This window comes from Ceratina calcarata, unplaced genomic scaffold (genome assembly GCF_001652005.2).
Source record: "Ceratina calcarata isolate Rehan_Ccalc_2016 unplaced genomic scaffold, ASM165200v1 scaffold49.2, whole genome shotgun sequence".
NCBI classification, from domain to species: domain Eukaryota; kingdom Metazoa; phylum Arthropoda; class Insecta; order Hymenoptera; family Apidae; genus Ceratina; species Ceratina calcarata.
Genome location: NW_017173325.1, coordinates 100637 through 111432, shown reverse-complemented (window position 1 = coordinate 111432; position 10796 = coordinate 100637). Strand labels below are relative to the sequence as shown.

Here is a 10796-nt window from a genome sequence, read left to right as displayed (position 1 = left end):
CTACAAAAAAGGTTCTCTGCAATTTTTCCGTAGGTTCAACGGTTTGGGAGTTATTGAGGAAAAACGAAATTTTTTGTCGAAAGTTGGCTGATTCGACGGTGGAATGGTCGGATTTTGTCAATATCACGAAAATGCCGAGTAATCATAGTTAACTCATTAAATATCGAAATTAGAAGAAAAACAACTTTTATTAGAAGCATTTTTCGAAATTTTAACAAAAAGGTTTTTCAATTTTCAATTCTTTCGAGATTTTTCAAGGGATATCAAGACGTTGCAAGTATGTAATCGAGACATATAACTATAATTCCACTTCTTTCTTTTGTCCATTCCTTTTCCTAATGCAAACAAATGATATTGTAACAAATATTTACATCCCGGTCGATGTCTCTGTGAAACTGACCACCCCGTGGCATTCTGCAAACCAGAAGAATGGAGCTCGCAGGCAGAAGTGATCCCGGGTAACTCGCTTTACGCACGATCTGGACTATTCAACCGTTTCTTGCGAGATTGAAAGTGACCAATCCTCGCATCCGTCCTTTCTTTACCGCGTGTTCTTAAAGCGCGAGGGCAGATGACTCGTACGCAAGACTCCCTCGGGTTTCGATCTCATTGTTGGCATTCTCCTCTTGGATCCTTCCTACATACTGTCAGCTAGTTTGTAGGTCGCCCTGCGGGGGCGATCGGTTGTATTTGAGGATTTCTTGAATTCACGGGTGTAGGTGTCAATGCCTTCGCACGGCTGAAATAGCTTGGGTGTCAGTCCGTTCTGATTATGACTGCCTGACAGTCACTATTTCAGAAAATTTATAGTTTCCAACACGTCGTTTTAGAATCGGTATTGTGTACGTTCTTTATTGTTACGTTTACTCGTTTCAGTCATTTGGCTCCGTCTCGAAATTATCTTATTGACAGATAAGTAAAATGAGATCCGAACCATAAAATTTTCCTCATTAGTATATTAGGAAACTCGTAAAAGAAAAATGATAAATAGTGTAGGATCGTTAAGAAATAAATCTTCTAGACGTTACGTCTGTTATGTCAAATGACGTTGAACAGTTCTATGATGCAACGGAAGACGTCGTCTTCGAACTGTCAGTCGTAAACTCGTTATTTGGAATCCTGAAATGTGTAGATTTTAACGAGGCGTTGGAGTAACGATCGCAGTTGAAGGAATATCGTTAGTCGAATATGGCGACAAACGACTAATTGGTTCTAAGGGAAGCGTAACCGTTTTTGAACAGCTGCAGCTCGGATTACTGGCAGTCATATCAGGGGAAGTTCGTTTAATTATCGGATAATGAGATTTACTGCCCCATACTAAATACCAAAAAGTAACCAGTGAGAGGTTTAAGAAATCAAACCAAAGATTCAGTCTTGTTTTTTATATTAAAGATAATTTGTTGAATTATCAGAGAACTGTATTTCATTTCTGATTTCGCTTTTTTATGTTTCACTCTCTCCTGTTTTGGTCCCTAGAATGATTATTTATGCTTTTATTGGATTCGATGTAATGGGGAATCGAAACTCGTTCTGTATGATTGGTCTTAAGATGTGAAAAGAAAATCATAAACTGTCTTGAGGTTTAAACGAAAAGCTCGTAAACAGTAATCAAAAAGCATGATTCATCAATAACCGGTCATTAGATCTCGTTAATTACATCCAGCTGTTAAGTCCCCTAACCGGGTTGGCTTTCGGGATATTTATCCCAATCCTGCTAATCGATGTTTAACGCGGCAAGCGGATGAATGGTGATTTCGAGGGGAATCCGGCCCCGAGGCGGACATGTACATAAATTCTTGGAGACGACAAAGAGACGTCAGGAACGACGTCGAGGGTCGACCGTCTACTCCCCTTCGTGCCCCGTTTACACCCACGAATCGGGGGCAAACAGGAGACAAGACGGGATCAAAGATTCTACGGGTAACCATAACAACCGCCGTGGCCTGCCACAATGGGTAGCGCTACGCGCTGTTGGCCCATCGGCTGAATGGATTTTCCGCGAGGCCGAGCAAACACAAGCAAACACAGGGGCGTCTCGTTCCTCGCCACGTCTTCGGGTATACCCTATTTTTTTCTCGGAGCTCGTTCGTCTCCTTCGCCGAGGAGTGAGTCAGTCATTGTGCCCAAAGCACTGACAACTATTTCGCTCGTGAACGTGCGTACAGCTGGGAATCCCTTTAATCGATGATGGATATAAAGAGCTACACAAACGTCGAGTTAAACGAGCTTTCCTCTCGTACGTTTATGCTCCACAGCCATTTAATTCGGGAGACTCGACGTTCATTGTGTCGGATCGGGAGCTCTTTTTTCATATTTGGAAATCGATCCAAGAGTCGATAAGAGGAGATACGATTTAAGGCTTGTTAATCTTCTCCATTGAATATTCCGTACTGAAAAATCGTAGGTTTTTTTATTTTTTAATAAGACATACGGATAATGGTCACTGGGTCATTTCTTATTTGAAGATCGACTACGCGGGTGATCTTAGTGACTCATTTGTCGTCTGAGTTTCTGGCCTGGACAATGGAAACTCGGGAGGGGAAACATGAGACCGGATGCTGGAATTACAGATTTGTGCGAGATCCCGTAGGTAGAGCACTGCGCGAATGTCGTCCTGCCCGAAAAAAAGGGGAGAGACAGAGAATCCGCGTCTGTATTGTGCAACGCGTTTCCTGTCCGGTGCGGCGTCTTCGAAATGGCCGTTAGCGGAAGTATAAAAAAAGAGCGGTAGCAAGAGGAAGATTAGTGGAAAAAATTATAGTAATCCGAGTTGGTGAGTCGAAATGGTCGCTGTTGGTCTCCTTAGGAGTTTGGATGCTATCTTTTTCCCCGGGGACCTCTTCCGTTCCGCGCGACAGAGTCGCAGGTGTGACCGCGTATAATATTACGAGAGGATGAAAAAGGGATCCACCGGTGCCGGTGGATAGGTGTAACAGCGGTAGCAGGGCTAATGCGTGAATCTACGGTGTTTTTAGGGCAGATTAGAATGAAGAGGGCTCGGGGTCGCCGCAACAGGTGGACCCTTCTGCCGTCCTACTAGCTGCTTTGATTCCTTTTTTATCGTATGGTTTTAACGGCCTCGCTGAACCGTAATGGATTTGTTGCGAGGCTAGAAGGTTCCGAGGATTTAAGTGAAATACCGGGAATAAGGAAATCGCAGGAAGTCGTGTTAGCTCTGAATGATGATCAAAATTACGTGGTTGGGCTCGCCGTTTTTTTAGATAGTTGGAAATTAATGTCCTCCGCTAATGTACTTCGAAATGATTAGAGTTCTGATAATTATTCTTTACGTCAAACAGCAAAGGTTTTTTTTATTTCTTTTATTTCTTTGATTATACGAATTCGTGCAATTTGTAATCAAATCTGAATGGGAGAGGACTTCAAATTATTACCATGAAGCCTTCCTTCGAATCGTTGTGTGCGAGTCTGAAATTCGAACGCAATCGCCTCGCTTGATAAATTCATCTGGAATATCTAGTTTCTTCGTTAAAAATTAAAATTGAAAGAAACCTTTCCGTTCTCAAATTGCGATAGGCAGGTAAATATCAGGTTACGGGGGTTATTAATCAGAGGAAACCTCACATCGCAAGTCTGTGAAATTCTACTCGCGATTTATTACGTCGAATCCCAGCTCGTCATTTTGCGAGGGTGCCTTTATAGTAACCCCAGAAGAGTCACTTAACTTCATACCAAGGAGGGTTAAAGAGCTAATTAAATCCTTTTAAATTCATTGAAATTACTCATTTTCTTAAAATAATTTTTCGTTTTATAATCAAATTAATTTTATACAACATATTTGGTTATTTTGCTGACATATTTTACATAACAAGCTTTTTATAAAATAATTTAAAATTATATAAACGGAGAAGAGATACTTAGTGCTGTGCTTAAATTTATGGTATCATAGAAAAGGGGTTGATCCCAACAAAAAAATGGGATTACGATTTAATCTTGAGATTTGGGTCGAGGCTACGGTTGAATCCATGCCGTCAAGCCCGGCCTCTTTTTTTTCAAACATTTTTTCATAATCTCGTGGCTTTTCTCACGGTGTCACGTGTGTGGCTGCACGTGGTCAGCCGCTTTTTTCTCGATCCTCGGTTTTCTTCAGAAAGATTTTTTATCTCACGCGTTTGGAAGAAGTTATCTATTAATAGATTACGGGCGTGTTCTGGTTTTATGACACTTTTTCTTTTAAATTTAGGGCAAAAGTGCACAGTGGAATCTGAACACGAGTCATGATGGTTTTTTTCCCACTCTGGGCTTGTTTTCCAGTATCTCTCTTCCGGACACTGATCTAATTAACTTGTTACCATTTTTTACAATTTTCGTAAGAATAGCATAATAACAGTGGGTTGAATTTCACAAATATAAATTATGCATACTTAATATAATTTATGTTCACTAATTATTGGCAATTCTGGTTAACCACGACCAGTAAGACTTTCGAATAACAAGTTAATTAAGTATGAACATAAGTATGGTTGTTGGACCGTTTTTTTGTTGAAATCGATCCGGACTCTTTCATAAAACGAATATTAAGGACTTCGGAATGCACGTAATTATAATGAAACGATGGTTCGCGCATTGTACGTGATACGAATCAAAGTTTAATACTATAATAAAAAGTGTGACCTGAATGGAACACAATTAGTTCCGAATGATGATCCCAGTTTTTACAATACGATAATTTCGCACGGCCAATAACGAGGAAGCTGGAAATATTCATCCGTAAAAAATGGGTGTATCACGTTTCGGTGTACTTCACTTGATTGGATCTGCGTCATGTCCAAGTTTCCTTTCTCACATTTTTGCTGCTTACTCATACTCATTCAGAAACTCGCTGGTGGTGTTATCAAAATAGTGAAAATCAGGAGAAAAATGAAATTCGTTACTTTTAACGGAACGGATTTATACTCGTCTTACTTGGAAATTGAAACTGTGGTACGAAATAAATGCGTTGTATGAAACGGAGGAATTAAAAGTTTATGAAGAGGATAAAAATTGAGAGGACAGAATCATTTTGAAAATGACTAACGCTTATTTTGTAACGTGATAAACAGGAAGCACGAAATCTGCGTGGCAAAAAGTGCGAAAGAAAATGATCTGGAGTCAGGCGATCGTGTTTCGACGAGAGGAGCGTGAGTATAGTTGCGGGGCGCACCGTGGTTAGGTAAGAGAAGTTAACAGTGAAAGAGGACCGGAAGTGGTCACTCGAGGCCAACGATAATTGGCCCGAGGGTAAGGCGCACTCTCGACACGCCAGTGTTCAAGCATGTGCGCAAAATTTCATCGTGCCCGAGGAAAAAAGTGTTCCACGTCCGTAATGCGAGACACACACGTGTGTGTCGAAAGTTGAAACTGCTTGGGTTTCTCCCTTCTTTCTCTTCTCAACCCCTGACAAATATACTATGACCAGACACTTGCGACGTCTTCGACCCCCTAACGATCACCCGCAATCTGTTCTTCAATATGCTCTTCTTAAAATTCACGTGCTTCAGTCGTTTCTTTGAATCTTTTCTACTCGTCTTACCCATTATTCTTGTCGAATCGATCAACGATTTTTAAAAACGGAGAAGAAATACTTAGTGCTGTGCTTAAATTTATGGTATCATAGAAAAGGGGTTGATCCCAACAAAAAAATGGGATTACGATTTAATCTTGAGATTTGGGTCGAGGCTACGGTTGAATCCATGCCGTCAAGCCCGGCCTCTTTTTTTTCAAACATTTTTTCATAATCTCGTGGCTTTTCTCACGGTGTCACGTGTGTGGCTGCACGTGGTCAGCCGCTTTTTTCTCGATCCTCGGTTTTCTTCAGAAAGATTTTTTATCTCACGCGTTTGGAAGAAGTTATCTATTAATAGATTACGGGCGTGTTCTGGTTTTATGACACTTTTTCTTTTAAATTTAGGGCAAAAGTGCACAGTGGAATCTGAACACGAGTCATGATGGTTTTTTTCCCACTCTGGGCTTGTTTTCCAGTATCTCTCTTCCGGACACTGATCTAATTAACTTGTTACCATTTTTTACAATTTTCGTAAGAATAGCATAATAACAGTGGGTTGAATTTCACAAATATAAATTATGCATACTTAATATAATTTATGTTCACTAATTATTGGCAATTCTGGTTAACCACGACCAGTAAGACTTTCGAATAACAAGTTAATTAAGTATGAACATAAGTATGGTTGTTGGACCGTTTTTTTGTTGAAATCGATCCGGACTCTTTCATAAAACGAATATTAAGGACTTCGGAATGCACGTAATTATAATGAAACGATGGTTCGCGCATTGTACGTGATACGAATCAAAGTTTAATACTATAATAAAAAGTGTGACCTGAATGGAACACAATTAGTTCCGAATGATGATCCCAGTTTTTACAATACGATAATTTCGCACGGCCAATAACGAGGAAGCTGGAAATATTCATCCGTAAAAAATGGGTGTATCACGTTTCGGTGTACTTCACTTGATTGGATCTGCGTCATGTCCAAGTTTCCTTTCTCACATTTTTGCTGCTTACTCATACTCATTCAGAAACTCGCTGGTGGTGTTATCAAAATAGTGAAAATCAGGAGAAAAATGAAATTCGTTACTTTTAACGGAACGGATTTATACTCGTCTTACTTGGAAATTGAAACTGTGGTACGAAATAAATGCGTTGTATGAAACGGAGGAATTAAAAGTTTATGAAGAGGATAAAAATTGAGAGGACAGAATCATTTTGAAAATGACTAACGCTTATTTTGTAACGTGATAAACAGGAAGCACGAAATCTGCGTGGCAAAAAGTGCGAAAGAAAATGATCTGGAGTCAGGCGATCGTGTTTCGACGAGAGGAGCGTGAGTATAGTTGCGGGGCGCACCGTGGTTAGGTAAGAGAAGTTAACAGTGAAAGAGGACCGGAAGTGGTCACTCGAGGCCAACGATAATTGGCCCGAGGGTAAGGCGCACTCTCGACACGCCAGTGTTCAAGCATGTGCGCAAAATTTCATCGTGCCCGAGGAAAAAAGTGTTCCACGTCCGTAATGCGAGACACACACGTGTGTGTCGAAAGTTGAAACTGCTTGGGTTTCTCCCTTCTTTCTCTTCTCAACCCCTGACAAATATACTATGACCAGACACTTGCGACGTCTTCGACCCCCTAACGATCACCCGCAATCTGTTCTTCAATATGCTCTTCTTAAAATTCACGTGCTTCAGTCGTTTCTTTGAATCTTTTCTACTCGTCTTACCCATTATTCTTGTCGAATCGATCAACGATTTTTAATTAGATTCACTAATAAGCACCACTAAAAATAGAATTCTTACTTTATCTCAAATTATATCTGCTTCTTCGTTGATATATCAATGAACAATAAAAAAGGATTGCAACAGATCTAAATAAACAAACTTAAAATTCACCCTCGGTGGTATGTACGGGATACTGACGTATATTATTAGCCGACATGTTTTCCTAGCGAGTTTTCACCGAACGTCTGTCGCAAGGTGGTAGACTAATACACGAAGTGTCTCATATAGGCCTGTCTATATATTTAGAACAGTCGTTGAAAACATTTGGAGGCACGAAGAGTCTGAAAGATCGTGTTACCAGTCAGTTTCTCGTGGTTGTCGCGTGATACGCGTTTAACAGTCGTCGTGTTCGGGCAACGTAGGAGGATCCGGTCCTTTCGGAGTTACTGTAATTAATGACAGTGTTAGGTGGGTGATGATCGATCTCCCAGCTTCCTCTTTTAGATCTTTGCTCTTACGAGAAATGAAAAGTACAAACAATAAAGAAAATTGAATTTATCACAGTTTCAGTACCTCTCCGTATGAATTATAATCCACGGATCAAGTAGATTTAACGATAATTTATAACCGAGGTATACATCACAATTTACTTAAGATTTTCTTCATTGCTTGTAAAAACTGAAAAAATGATAAACACCGCTTTGTAACTTCAACTTGGTGGTTCGTCCGGGTCGTCGTGGAGTCAGTAATGAAGACAACGTTTTTGCCGGAATTAAAAGCGAATTACATCTTGTAAAACGGTGATTGATGCATCAACGTTTATTGCAATTTTTGTCGATTATTCCTAACGACCACCTGCCGCAGTATAATTAACACACGGGTACATGAATGATCGCGGCATGATTGGTTACTGGCTTATATTGTAATTCTACAACAGCACCGCCGAGTTCCAATCACTCTTAGAATTTATTACCAGAGACGTCTACGCTGGGGTCTACGGATTTTCCGTAAATTCGCGCTTGATTACACGGTAGCACGCTATGCGCGAATACGCGGAAGACTGATTTCATTTTTCAACGACCTGCACTTGCATTTGTCGTTTTTATATGAGAGAAAAAACGCTTGTTCTAACAATAATGAATAGAGTCGTTTTTAACAATTTTTCACATTTCATGAAATACAGTCATTTCATTTTTTTCTCGTTAATCACGAGCATCAATGAATCATCAGATTGCTTATAATGTATGAATTAATTCAGCGAAGTAGCAATTCGGTGAGCAGCTTGTAAATGAGTTAACTATTCATCAAATCTATAAGAGAAGGAGCTTTTACGTATTATCTGAAGTAACAGAACCACCGCCTTTTAAAGAGGCGACAGTATCTGGTCGTGGAGTAGTACTCGAAACGGCACTCTCCGAGACTGGAAGATAACCGATGTATTCCTATGGAGGCTGCTCGAAAGTGCACTCGAGGCGCTCGGAGACCTTGGTGCGCGAAGTTACAAATATTTCTATCATTCAGCCGCTTTATACAATAGCCACCGGCTGACAATAGGCCCTTAGACTCGTGAGTTTAGTGGTCCTCGATCCGAGAGATCGTCATAGTCGTAACTCCTTGCGCCGGAGATCTCTAGAGATGTAGAAACGTACACGTAGGATTTAGTAAAGAGTCTTACGGTAGCCGTGCTACGCCTATGGCCCATTATCCACTTAGTATAGGTTTCCACGAGCCCTCTGTGTATATGGGTGCGCCCTAAGTATTCCGACTGGTCTCGTTCTCGCTCTTCTTCATTTTCTATGGGGGTTTTTCTTTAGTTAGATTTACGATTTCTCGTGCACGTGTTCACAAAAGAATCGGACTCCATGGCTCGCCTCAAAAAGCGGCCCCGAGGACCGTTGCCAGCGTTAGGGATCTCGATTTTTTTTCCCTTCTTCTCCTGCTTCTCTCTTTCTTTCCTTTTTCCGTACGAATCGTCCGGAATACGTGGGAGGGTGAGTGTAAGGAAAAGGGCTCGCCTGTGCTCAGCACGATTGTCGTGGAACGTAAGAAAAATCGATACCTAAGTGGCGAGGGATCTCTTTGATCATCGGGGCAACGTTTCCTTCCACGGGCAGCATCTTCCGACATTAAGTGCCTACGTATATCGTCGAGTGGTTGGAAAATTCGATGGAAACGAGCTCTGCCCCTGTCGTGGTTCCTTTCAAATTACCTCGTATACATTGTGCATAGGGGAATATTTTATTTCGAAGAAACATTTGATGATAAAACTTATGGCTGACTTTCTTTTGAATTAGAAAGAGTGACTTTTATGAAAATACTTTATATAAAGTGTCTTGTGATCTTAAAATTTTCTACGTGATTTAAAATCATATAGTCCCAAAGTATTTTGTCCCAAAGTATTATCAAATATAATAAGAATAAGATCATAGAAAACAGTTTGCTCACAATAGCTCAATCAGAACCCGAAAATCTGCCTTATTGAAATGACCACGAATGCCAGTCTATTCACGTTTCTTAATGCATCAACGCTTCCTGATAAATCCACCCGATTGGAAGGGATTATTTATCTCGGTGAGAAGTAAAATTTCCAGCAAGGTTCAGCCTCCTGGCAAACTTTGCTATTCAGTCGGGCTGAGTGTGTATAAAAGGGAAAAGTTTGACGTCCGGAGTGACTTAATATGTCTATTATCAGAGCCAATAAGCCATGCGGCCACCTGGCCGCGGCCCGGCGGTCCTTTATTTCGAAAATATCCCCGTGACCCCGGACAAGAATAACATCCTCGTCGCGAATTTTTGTCCGGTGAGTTGATCCTTTGAAATAATACAATCTTCCCGCTCCCGAGATCCGTAGCCCATTGAAAATTCCTAAGTTCGTTTCGCCAGGCTTAAACGGCGTCAAATAATACAATAATTGTCCCTTTTAAGAGTCGAAAAGGTACATTTTTACGAAATTTGTCTTCCCGATGATATTCTAGTCAGAAACGACTTGTTGAGCCCCGAGTCAGTTTGGCCTACCCCCCGATTCCTCTCCTCATTGGCGTAGCAGATTTTTCTGCCTTATTTCTTCCTTCAGTTTAAATAATTTTAACTTTATTATGTATTACTTATAAATTTTAATTTTACCGCTTAATCTTTTATGGTAACAGTAACTATTATGAAGATCTAATTTTAAGTTTAATTTCTGAGACAATTTTAATCTTCAATTAGCAAAATAAATTTGCCATATCGTAATTTGCAATTATTCATCGTTATTGATTTACATTGAATAATATTTTTCTGTTTAGTTTGTATATTTATTATTTTCGCTGACTTCAAATTTCATTTTTTGCAATGTTACGCCACTGTTCGGATGTTACAATAGAGATCCGCAGCGTAGACCACCTTTTGTAGTGAATAAGTCGAAATAACTCGAAAATCACTCCATAATGCTGGGTTCCCCGACAATAGGAGGCCCTTTAGAACCCCCATTCGCCTGACTGACTGAAGGGACGTTCCAAATGTATTCATTTCGCATGACAAAAACGACACGAGTGTCAGCCACGTCGTAAGTTCATTCAAGAA

At 40.4% G+C, this 10796-nt stretch overlaps 1 protein-coding gene across 9 annotated transcripts in view; it reads left to right on the top strand.

Moving 5' to 3' along the window:
- The window catches only part of LOC108627989 (tubulin polyglutamylase TTLL4), a 131425-nt gene that overhangs the window by 50952 nt on the left and 69677 nt on the right, over window positions 1-10796 (top strand). The window contains exon 1 of one of the 9 annotated variants that reach the window (XM_026816126.1): window positions 7684-7703. The exons of the other annotated variants lie outside the window; for them this stretch is intronic. The gene's annotated coding sequence lies outside the window, so the exon portion shown is untranslated. Of the gene's footprint in view, window positions 1-7683; window positions 7704-10796 lie in introns of those variants that run through there. 9 annotated transcript variants of the gene reach the window in all.